This window comes from Tasmannia lanceolata, unplaced genomic scaffold (assembly GCF_043159265.1).
Source record: "Tasmannia lanceolata isolate RefF3 unplaced genomic scaffold, GAP_Taslan_0.1 ptg000013l, whole genome shotgun sequence".
Taxonomy (NCBI): Eukaryota; Viridiplantae; Streptophyta; class Magnoliopsida; order Canellales; family Winteraceae; genus Tasmannia; species Tasmannia lanceolata.
The window spans coordinates 41,483,507-41,495,949 of NW_027518690.1; the positions used below are offsets into that span (position 1 = coordinate 41,483,507).

General features: G+C 37.9%; 1 long non-coding RNA gene across 1 annotated transcript; it reads left to right on the forward strand.

The window, feature by feature from the left end:
- The first annotated feature begins 2,603 nt into the window (after positions 1 to 2,603).
- Positions 2,604 to 10,103, forward strand: LOC143890132 (uncharacterized). The gene is made up of 4 exons (XR_013255128.1): positions 2,604 to 2,801; positions 4,261 to 4,383; positions 6,803 to 6,924; positions 9,638 to 10,103. It is a non-coding gene; the product is annotated as an uncharacterized LOC143890132 (long non-coding RNA).
- Positions 10,104 to 12,443: the final 2,340 nt, after the last annotated feature.

The following is a 12,443-nucleotide window of genomic DNA, read 5'->3' on the forward strand; positions in this document are numbered from 1 at the left end:
CGTCGGGCTGTTGTATCCTGGGGGTGATTGCGTTCGGATCTGTTGCACAGGAGGGTTTTCCGCAGAGGCGCAAAATCACCTTAAAGAGAGCGACCTAGTCCGTGCCTCAACTCGCCGCATCGAAAAGGTTATACTAATCATCTATTCTTTCTGTTTTTCACAGAAATCAGTAAACAGGTACGCCATATTATTTATATTAAGAGGAAAATCTCATAACAGTACCCCCTTCCCTCTCTGTCTGATGTGGATCAAATGCCAAAAACAAATTCAATGAACCTTCTCGAGACTTGCCTCAGATTATATTCATTGAACGAGAATGGAACGAATTTCAAACAAGTTCAGATCCAGTAATCAATAACAATAACAGGATTGAACATTTGATCCAAATTGCAAACTGATTATTCCTTCTCTTGTATCAGTTTATTACTTAGAACAAATCAGCTTGTGTAAACAAGATCTCTGCTTAAGCACAACTTATTATTCAGATTCTTCCCCTTTCTATCACTCGAAATCCACTCCTCAATCTCACATTCACTTTCAAGAAAAAGAGAAAACTCCAAATTTCCAAAAGTCCCCGAATGAGCACACCTCTTCCCTATTTATAGGTGAGGGTTGGGCCCTTGGGGACCACCAAATGGTCTAAATGGCTGCCATTTGGCAGCTTAGGATTGGTGGAAATAGATCTCAGATATGTAGTTATGAGGAATTGACAAGTGTCCCTCTCAGTGCTCTTCTTTATAAGGTGACATCTATCCATACCCTTCCCTTTTTACCCCACAAACTGATCCAAATCACACCCCTAACCCCACTACAAAATGCCACTCAACATTACACAATTACAACACATGTCTCAGACACTATGTATGTACAAAATGCCACACACAGATTCCCCTTGCCTCCTAACCTGGTCCACATCACTGTCTCCCTCAACACGAGCTGCTGGATCTATTCATTTTGTATTCAAAACTCAATTCCAAATCCAAATACAATGAATGAGGTATCCAAACAGGCCATAACATCTTAAGCTTTTGGAGTAATTGGTTGTTTCACTTGGTGTCGAAGCTATTGCCTCTCCCAAGGTCATGGCTTCAAAAAGGAGCAAGTAGGACTTACGAGATTGGTACAAGAAAATGTAGTATTAGAGACCCTTTTTTTAGTGACCCAATTAAGAAGGGGTATCTAATAGTACTAATTGCGACCCATTTTCTAATGTCGTCTCCACAAATTCAAATGACACTTTTTTTTTGTGACGACTCCAAAAATGGGTCGTTGATAGTTGTATTAGTGAAGGTTTTTTTTTTTTTTTTTTTTTTTTTTCTTCGGGAAAATGATATGGAGACCGAGAGTACTGCCGAGCAAGGGACCTGCAACGAGAAAGTGACATGTGTGCAAAAAAAAAAAATCTGATTTTGTTGATTTTCCTAATTCTAAGGGATGGCGCACGTCACTTGTGATATTGTGGCGAGAACCCATTTGTTTGGTTGCCCTTTCAGTGGTACTCTCAGTTTCCTTAGCATTACTCTTCTTCTTTTTTGTAGCAGTAGTAGCTAATACGTGGTCGTAAAAAGTGATTTTTTTTCTTCGCACTGGCGTTTTGGTGGGGGGCGCGGCATTAGCGACGAATTTATAACTAGGGTTGCAAATACCGGTTATAGAGACGACCAATGGTTGGGTCGCTATAGTTGTATTACCGAGATGGGGTAGCTAATAAGTGGTTGTAGAAAGTGACTATTTTGGTGCCAAAAATTGGCCCTGTGGAGCAAGAGTATTAGAGACGAATTTAATATTAGCGTACGTCGCAAATAATACTTTTAGAGACAGCCTATGGTATGGGCGCTAAAAAGGCTTATATTAAAAATAGGGTAGATATTCCTCCCTCGCCTCCCCTCCCCCATATCTAGGATAAAATCCCCTTCTTTTGGTCCACAACCAGTACAACACTCCTTCTCTCTCTCTCTCTCTATATATATATATATCTCTCTCTCTCTCTCCCCAATATCAACGGTTGGTGTGCCCAATAATTAATTTGTTTAAATCTTTCAGCAAGGTAGGCCCCACCCATGCTTTTCAGAATGAGCCGTATGGCCCACACCATAGGATGATCCAAACTATCCATTTGATGGGCCACGTTGTAAATAGGTTGTCCCAAAAAAATCATTTCCTCGGCATCATCCCTTGCCCTCCAATTTAATTAAAGAGAAACTGCATATTATGGAACCTCTATAGATCAGAAGGTTGTGATCATCCTATGAAAATGATTTTGGGAACACAACCTATTTAAGTTGTGGCCCATTAAATGGACGGCTTGGATCATCCTATGGTGTAGACCATACACTTTATTTTGAAAAATATGAGTGGCACATATAATTGGGCTTTAATGTTATTGTACGACCCACACCATAGGATGATCAAATCCATCCATTTGATTGGCCTAGGGTTGCAACTTGGGGCGGGTTTTACTTATTTCAACCCGACCCGAAAAAGGCATATGGTTCAGGTTCAAAATGTGTGGCTTTGGGTCAGTTCAGGTTTAACTTACGAATGTGGGAGTCCCTATTTCATTTAACAAAAGAGTGAATTCATCCTAGCCATGGGAGGAAGCAAATGAAAGGCCAAAGATTGATCATGGCTCTGAACCCTACCTATAAAACCAAGTAAGGAATCGTGCAAAAAGGGTGGTTCTCATTTTTGGGTTTTGCAAGAGAAACAAAACAGAGAGAGGGAGAGAGAGATTAGGGCTTTGCAAGAGAAACAAATCAGAGAGTAGAGGGTTTGCACACAAAAACGAGTAGAGAGAGAAGGTAAGATCATCTAATTCTATCTTCTTTTTCCATTCTACTTCTCATTTCTTCTCTGTGTTGGTAATTGTTATGATGGTTATGATCAATGTTTCAATTCTTCACTCTCTTAATTCTCATCTAGACTAATCCTGTGAAATTGGTAGTAGAATAGCAAAATCTATTTTCATCTGATATTTTAGTCTTCATTTCGAAAACTGAAAGAAAAGAGCACTAGAATTTTTAGTCCTCATAGTATTTTTCTTCACTGAATTGTCCCTTGGACAGAATTGAAATGTACCCACTTATATGACCATTGTCTATTGCATGCTTTAAGGTTCCATATGGTTATTAGTAATAATATGAATAGAAGTCCATCAAAAAATGTTTATGTGGTCTTATGTTTCTGGTTGGATTGGTTTATGAGATACTCTTCGCCTTCTCTTTAAAATCTTTAAGGCATCTTTTTAAGTTGCTCCCTATGTTACTGACCTACTGTTTGGTGAAATGAGTCCTTGAATAGGGACCTTATAGAAGGGAAACTCCCACTAGGTCTCATTTTTTCCTGGAAGAAGGTCTTTTGCTTTAGCATTCGCAAGGAGGGTCTTTCCCTTTGGAAATTCGGCATAGGCCATGTAATTGGCTAAAAGTTACTATAAGGCCCACCATTTCTACATGACACTGAGTTGGTAGGACCCACTCTATCAATTGATTTTTGATGAAAACCTTGGATCTGTCCATCTAGAAGTTTCATTATGTCTGCCCCTTAAAATGACATTTTCATCTTTGATCAGTTTCATTAAATGATTTTCATTGTGACTTGATGTCACCGAGTGGTTTTGGACCCAACAAATGATTTTCACTGGAAACTTTGGACTTGCCCACTTTGCAATTTTCAGTGTGTTTATTAAATACTCTGCCTTACGACTCTCATTGAGTCACCAAAGAAGTTATGGGTCCACCAAATAGTTTTGCTGGAAATTTTGAGTCTACCCCTCTAATAAATTCATCGTGCTACCAACTCTATGACATGCACATCCATAACATTTCTGGCTTGTTTTATTTTATTTCAAATTTAACTATCGAAGTGGATTCAAGGTCTGACTTGCTAGTTACAAAAAATCACGAAAGTTTAGGCCACAAACCGATGGCTCGAGGTCGGTGACACTACTTGCGAATTATTAAACTAGAAGATCATTCTTTACAAATGAAGGAATGTAGAAGACTTCCTTTACAAAAGCCCTATTTCATCCATGTCCTAAATTTGGTTCAATTTCATTTGATTTAACAATCGTGATAGGGATGAAACGTATTACATTCGATGTTAATATCATCTTAAATATTGTTCTAGCCATTTAAAGCTAATTAAAAATATGTAGAGCAAAGCTATTTAAAAAAAAAATATGTAGAGCAAAATAGTGCTCTTTTTTATTTTATAAGAATAATGTGTTCCCAATATACTAATTTCTTTTTGTTGATCCAGGGAACATGCCGATCGATAAGCCGTGGATGGGAGTTAAGAGTAGGGCGTATGTTGAATACTTAAATGGAGCTTAGGAGTTCCTTGACTTTGTATATTCAAAGCGTTATTGTGTTGATTTTAAAGGTATGGTTTTTTATCCACGTAATAAATTGAGTCTTAGATATCGAAAGAGTAGAACGGAAGTAGATGCACATCTACTTTCGAAAGGGATATGTAAGGGGTACAGAAAATGGTATCTTCATGGGAAAGAGAAGAAGATGAAGAGGAAGAGGATGAGGAAGTCGAAGGACATGAGCGTGATGACATCTATGGATGCTAGCGGATGCTCTTAATTATAGGGGTAATGCTAATGAGCTGAATAATGGGGATGAAAGTGACCAGCCAAACGAGGAAGCACGCGACTTTTTTAGAAGGTTAAGGGATTTTGAGAAGGAATTATATCTGGGATGCGAAAAGTTATCCAAACTATCATTTTTAGTGAAGTTATTGCACGTTAAGTGATATGGTGGTATGAGCAACAAAGCCTTCAATTTGATGATGATTGTTTTGAAAGATGCAATACCGAATGGTGGGACGTTGCCTAAGACTTTTTACGAGGCTAAAAAGGTTGATGGTGACCTTGATTTTGATTACCTATAGATTGATGCTTGCAAAAAGATATGTTTTGAACCTCATTTATAAAAAAAGATATGTTTTAAACCTCTGATGTTGGGTTCCATCTCAGGTTCTTGAACAAATCATGCGCACGAGAGATGACATGCATGTTTAAGAGGCACCTTAAGAGCTCATATCAGACATGGAAACAAATATCTGATGAAGATAGAAATGTAATGTTTGAGCTCTTCAAAGAGAAGTTTATCTTCTTGTTTTTTTTTTTTTTGAATGGTAGAGAAGTTTATCTTTTTGTCGGAAGAAGTAACGAAAAACGATTTGCGTGATGCGTGGAATCTAACAATGCCAACAAGGGTTAAAGATGCGATGTCACGTGCACGCAATAGTTGTTTTGAAAAATTTCAGTCTTTGGTAGATCGTATAGCGCACTCTCCCGATTGGGCGAAAGAGCATTGGGCTGCAATAGTTCGTGAATGGATCACTGGCAAGTTTCAGGAGACTAGTGCGACGAATAAGGCAAATCGTGATAAGGGTCCCACTTCACATACAGCTGGGACAAGGAATTCTGGAAGGCCTAAAATATTCTAAAAAAAACTCTTAGATCGTTAGATGATTGTTATATGGGCTCAATCCACAGCATTGGTGTATTGGGACTCTATTAAATGATAAGAGCTCCTCATTTGCAGAGAAATCTTAGAGCTTTGTAGCATTCTCGCTTGTGAAATACAAGCGTTCTTTCTAAGCCCCTCTTGTAGGATATCCTTTAGATTCTAGTATTACTTGGATGGTCATCTTTATATGATTCAGACTGAGCTGATAGGGTGACTCATGGTTGAGAAAGAATAAGTAAAAAAATCTTCAAGAGAAAAAAAAGGGACGAAAGATCTTGAAGCCAAATATGTTTTTCTTTGGGCTATTGTAAGCATTGATACACAAATGTAGGAAAGTTTGTCCAAATACTCCCACCAATCTCTCTCTAAAATATTGCCAGAAACAGATCTTTATATGATTCAGACTGAGCTGATAGGGTGACTCATGGTTGAGAAAGAATAAGTAAAAAAATCTTCAAGAGAAAAAAAAGGGACGAAAGATCTTGAAGCCAAATATGTTTTTCTTTGGGCTATTGTAAGCATTGATACACAAATGTAGGAAAGTTTGTCCAAATACTCCCACCAATCTCTCTCTAAAATATTGCCAGAAACAGATCGATCATGGGTTTGAAAAGGAAGAAGAAAATTGAGAAAGTTTTTTCTGTTAATTTCTTATTTCGCTCTAGCTCTATTCTTCTGTTTGTGTTGTAAAATTTAGTAGGAAACACTTGAAAAATTTGAGCTTCTGTTCCAAAGGATATAATGAAACGAATTAGTGCTGTAAAAAGTAAGGGAAATGTTATCAGCACTACTGTATTTTGATGAGGGCACTCCTCACTTTATTAAAAGTACTGTATGGCCCTCACCATAGGATGATCCAAACCGTCCATTAGATGGGCCATAGCCTAAATAGGTTGTGCCCCAAAAATTATTCCCATAGGTTGACTCTAACCCTCCGATCTATCGAGGGTTCTCTAACATTCAGATCGGAGGGTTAGGATCAGCCTATGGAAATGATTTTTTGGCCACAGCCTCTTTAGGCTGTGTCCCATCTAATGGACAGTTTGGATCATCCTATGGTACGGGCCACACCATACTTTTAATAAAGTGAGGAGTGCCCTCATCAAAATACAGTAGTGCTGATAACATTTCCCAAAAGTAAACGAGATGAATAGGAATCACAGATGATATAATCTTTCTCTTGTAATTTATGACTCATGTCATTCAAATATCGAAATTGTTTTAGTGTCTCGATTAGAACTTGAAAATGCTTTAGCTTGTGCCCTCAAAATTCAGTTTTTGGGTGCAATGTGTGTAATCTGCAATTTCAATTTATACAGGCTTATGCCATCCGGATTAATAGCACCAACTCTAACAGCTTAAAGCTTCAATGAGGGACGGGATGCAGGCTCATGTACATGCTCTGTTGCTGGCCATATTACAATTAATGGGAATTGTACAGGTAGTTGTTCGAAAACATAGATATATGTTTAATTGTTTATTTTCTTGATGACTTATGTTTCTCATATATGTGGTTCCCATTTTCAATTAAACTCTATAAATATTAACTACTCTGTTTGGGTTCCTAGAATTCGTTAATTGGTTTTTATTCGCTAATAGTAATCGCTAGTAGTAATATACTACTCATTTTCAATTGAAAGCCTAGGATTCGTTAATTAGTGTTTATTCGCTAATAGTAATCGCTTATAGTAATATATTACTCATTTTTAATTGAACTCTCTCTAAAAATACTTCATTCCTAAATATTAACTTTGATTCTCTATCAACAAATAATGTGGGACCATTTTTTTCGTAAGTTTTGATTTATGTCATTTCAATTTTAATATTGAATGTGTTATGACTATGGATATTTATGTAAGTTTTGATTTTTTTAATACAGGCCCAGGTGCGTCAGGATAATAAAATAAAATTTCCAAAAAAAACTCTTAAAATTAAGTATGAGCTACCTAATTAATGTGGTCGAAGAAAGAACTTATATATGGTGAAAATAGTATTCGCGACTTAATTACTTTGGTCGCTAATATAACACGTATACATTGATGATAGTATTCGCGACCATATTAAGTTGATTGCTAAAAGAACAAATGATTAGGGACGCAAAATGTTGGTTGCTAACATAGTTTTAGTGTCGTGAATTTATTCTTTTCGCTAATAATCATTATTAGCCACCTACATATTTCGTCGCTACAAATATGTATTAGCGACCGCGCCGACTGTCGCTTATGCTTGATTTGATTGTCCTTTTTTTATTGCCTACAAACCTTTAGTTACGGTTGTATGATGTCATTAGCAACTGTTTGATAAGTCACCAATGCGTAACATTTAGTGACTCAATTTGGGTCGTTAAAGACACACCCCAATATTTAGGAATGAAGTATTTTTTAGAAAGAGTTCAATTGAAAATGAGTAGTGTATTACTATTAGCGAATAAAAACCAATTAACGAATCCTAAGCATCAAAACAGAGTAGTTTATTTTTAGAGAGTTTAACTGAAAATGAGAACCATAAATCATCAAGAAAATAAACAATCAAACATATATCTATGTTTTCTAACAACTACCAGTACAATTCCTATTGATTATAACATGGCCTGCACCCGAGCCTCCATCTCATCACTCATTGCTTGCATTCATTCATTCATCTCGGCCTTTAGAGCTTCCATTTGGAACTCAAACCTTTGTCGCTTATTCTAGGTGCAAGTTGTTCGTTGCAACCCAAAAACTAATGAAGCCTTAAGGTCCGATCATAATCTGAGAATCCTACTATGTTTAGGCTATCCCACTACCTGAAGGAATGCTTACGCTATCAAGTTCAATGTCATTCGCAGTGACCTCAGACATCGAACCAGCACTAGCCTTGATTCTCTGCATCTCTTCCTAAATTACATTAAAGACAACTCACATCAACTATAAAATTAGCGCGCTCGCACACACACACATATATTAATTAACTATGCATAATTTATTTAACAATTAGAAGTATACATACGTGTATAATACACGCCCCTTCATTAAAGCAGATTTTTTTGGAATTGAAGTGCGTGTTCTTCCACACACCAATAAAAAACTTTACTTATTGATTAACTTTCAAAAATAAAATAATGTTTTATTTTACAGAAAACATGTTCATTGTTTATAAAAAAAGAAAAAAAAATCTAAATAATTAAGTATGGATACTAAATCTCGATGGTACGTAAAATTTCTTGTCCCAGCTGTGTGTGGAATAGGGCCCTTCTCACGGTTTGTCTTATTCGTCGCACTAGTCTCTGGGAAGTGGCAAGTCATCCATTCACGAACCATTGCAGACCAATGTTCTTTCGCCCAATCGGGAGGGTGCGCTATATGATCTGCCAAAGACTCATTTTTTTCAAAACAATTATTGCGTGCATGGGACATCGCATCTTTAACCCTCATTGGCATTGTTAGATTCCATCCATCACGCACATCGTTTTTCGTTACTTCTTCTAACAAAAAGATGAACTTCTACTTAAAGCGCTCAAACATCACATTTCTGTCTTCATCGGGTATTTGTTTTCATGTGATATATGGGCCCATAAGGTGCCTCTTAAATATGCATGTTATCTCTCATGCACATGATTTGTTCAAGAACCTGAGATGGAACCCAACATCAGAGGTTTAAAACATTTTTTTTAAATTTTTTTATAAATGAGGTTCAAAACATATCATTTAATCACACAAGTAACAATTAAGAAACAAAATAAAAGAGCAATACACACATGTATATGTAAAAGCCAAAATTATTTACATGTGCTTGTTAACAATGTCGGGTGGAGTCTATAGTGATGTTCGGAAATGGCGATCCACGGTCTCCTCTTTTTCTTTTTCTTTTTCTTTTTTGAACCTTCATCTCAAAGCTCTCCTTATTTCCTCGTGAGGCCTGAATTCATTTCCTCCTTGCAAATACTTCCAAACCCCTTAAAAAATGAGAGAAGCCCTTTCTTCTTCTTCTTCTTATTTTTTTGTTTAAAACAATGAGAGAGAGAGGAGTTAATATTGGGCTGGTAACTGTTGAATTTCTTGTGCCTATCAGGATGGAAACTTAATAACCTTAATGCTTCCCATCTAGACTGCTATTATGCATTCTTTGCCATCTTGGATCTTCTGAACTTTGTTTATTTCCTTATTGCGATTAAGCTTTATGTCCACAAGGCCCATTAGAACAAATTGAAGGAGTAATATGAAGTCAGTGAGTGGAACTTGGCCGGCATTTTCGACTAGGCTGTGATCTTTGGCAACCCTCCTCTCCTAGAGATGCTGTTAACATGATTATGATGTGTAGGATGATTCTCATTCTTTGGAGGAGGCTGATTCCTCTGGGATTCTGGGTCCGATTATTCATTATCACGACGGATATGAGCATAGATAATGTTACAAAGGCAGCAACAGTGCAAGACTAGCAGGAGGGATTTCGAAGCTTTTTCCACCTTGGAGGTGAAATTCTTCGCATGTTATGACGCTTCTGTGCATGCATTGTGGCTTTAGAATTTTATTTCCTGCTTTTAAGTTACCTGATACCATCATCACACTGTTGAGTATTTACCATGATGAGTTTTTTGTTATTTCCATTTTCAAATGCAAGGGTAAAAAAATATTCATGTGATGTTTCTTATTGTGAAGTGAAGAGTTCTTCTGTGGGCCACATAAGTGCCACACTCATGTTTGCAGACCCATCATTAAAGGCTTATCACATAGACTCTTAAAGGAGCATGTAGCATCTACACGATTGGTTAATAAGTTTGTTTATGTCAGATTTTAGGAGTTTGCCGGCCGCTCCGTTTGGATGCCAAAAATTTTCTGGTTCTTGGGACTTTTGTGGAACAAAAAACTTCCTGGAAGATTGGTGGGAAAAAAAACTCCCTGGAAGTACCCCCGTAAAATAAAAATCCCATGTTTGGTTGACCGAACTGATGGGAAAAAAAATCCCGGTAAAATAAAAATCCCACTTTGTTTGGTTGCTTGAACTGTTGGGAAGAAAAAAGTTCTTCTTTTGGTTATTTTGGTTCTTGGGATTTCGTGCGGGATTATTTTGGTTCCTTGGATATTTTTTTTTCCAGCTTTGGGTTTCGTGCTGAGTTATTTTAGTTTGTGGGATTTTTTTAGGCCCACTATTTAACCCGCGACCAAACGCCGGTTTCCTGAAGAAATTCCACAAAAGTCCCAAGAACCAAATAAATTCTGGCATCATTTGCACTGTGATCGATGATATTATAGTTAGTTTCACTGGGATGTATAGTGGCAACTATCACTGACTGGATGGCTAAAATTGAACTTCGATGACAGCACAAAAGGTAAGCGAGGACCTGCAGGTATCAGAGGCATTACCCGTGACTCATGTTGCAGGACGGTAATGTCTTGTTCTAGTTCGGCGGGAATATATGACTCAAACGAAGCAGAAGTTTAGGCATTATTATGGGGTATCAAGTAGTATGCTCATCTCGAACCCCTAATAATTGAAGGAGATTCAACCAATATTCCTAACAAGATGAAAGATCCATGGAAATTAGCCCCACTTACTGCTGAAATTAGGGACCTTATCCGGATTAGTAATCCTCAATTCAGTAAATGAGGAGATCAACAAATGAAAGTGCTAAAAAATTGGCAAAAGAAAGGGGTGGATATAGTGGGAGTTCAGATCATAGAAGCCGATGCTAATACTGACCAACTTTAAAAAATAACGGTTGCCAAACATGACCTTAGCAAACGCAATATGTGTGTGCTCAATGTAAGAATAGAGAGTTAAGCTGGCCAACAAAGTGGGAATGCAACTCGGGCCTATTTTTCTGAAATTCTAGTTAAGCTTTTACCATAGAATCAAACTAGGTCTTATTCAAGTTGATTTCAATTCCGTATTTTTTAGCAAAAAGCTCAACCCCGCCAGACCCAGGGATTCAGGTTTAGCTTTTCCATAAAATCATCATTTCAATTCATTTGTTTGCAAAAAGATCGACCCGAGCTGACCAATTTGCACTACAACACAGAGTTTTTATTTGTTATTAATTTTAGGAGATTTGCTAGGCAATTTTGCAGAAAGCCCTTTCGGGACTAACTTTTGCATCCGAGAACACTCAAACAGCTCACTTTTTGGCTGATTTTGTCTTATTCATTTAAGTCATATGAGGTGGCGGTTGTCTCATGCAAAATCAGCCAAAAAGTGAGCTGTGTGACTGTTCCCTCGTGCAAAAATTAGGAGTGCAACTAGGGAAGACGGGTTCAACCCAGAAAAAGGTAACCGTCAGGTCGGGTGGGGTTGGAAATCGGGTTGGAAAAGAGTGTTCCTCTGGTCGGGTCGGGTTGGGCTCGACCCGACCCGAGTTGCACCCCTAGCAAAAATTGGCCGCGAAATGGTTTTCGCAAAATTGACTAGCAAATCCTTGTACTCAAAGGGGGCGGGGGTGTTATTTGCATCATGGCTTGTACTCTTCACAAACCCACTGAACCCATTCATTAAATAAAAGCCTACTATAAATCTCAACCGTCAAATTTTCGGTCCATACTCAAACGATCCCCACCACCCAATCCATTGCATCTAGGGGTGGCAATGGTTCGGTTTCGGTTCGGCTCGACCCCCAAACCGAAATTTGAATCTGTTTGGTTTTACCAAACCGAATTTTCGGTTCGGTTCCGCCAATTTTGCCACCCCTTACTCATAATCATTGGAAATATTCGGTTTCGGTTCGGTTTGATCCCCAAACCGAACCAAACCAAAATTTGAATCGGTTTGGTAAATTTGAATCGGTTTGGTTTAACCAAACCGAAATTGAATTTTTGGTTCGGTTTCGGCTCGGTTCCGGTTCGGTTCGGCCAATTTTGCCACTCCTAATTGCATCTCATCCGTCCAAAATTAAATTTCTAACCTCATTTCCTTTTTCTCAGGGGGTGCAACTCAGGTCGGGTTCAACCTCAACCATGGTTTAAAATTTCAGTTTCGGTACCGGTTTCA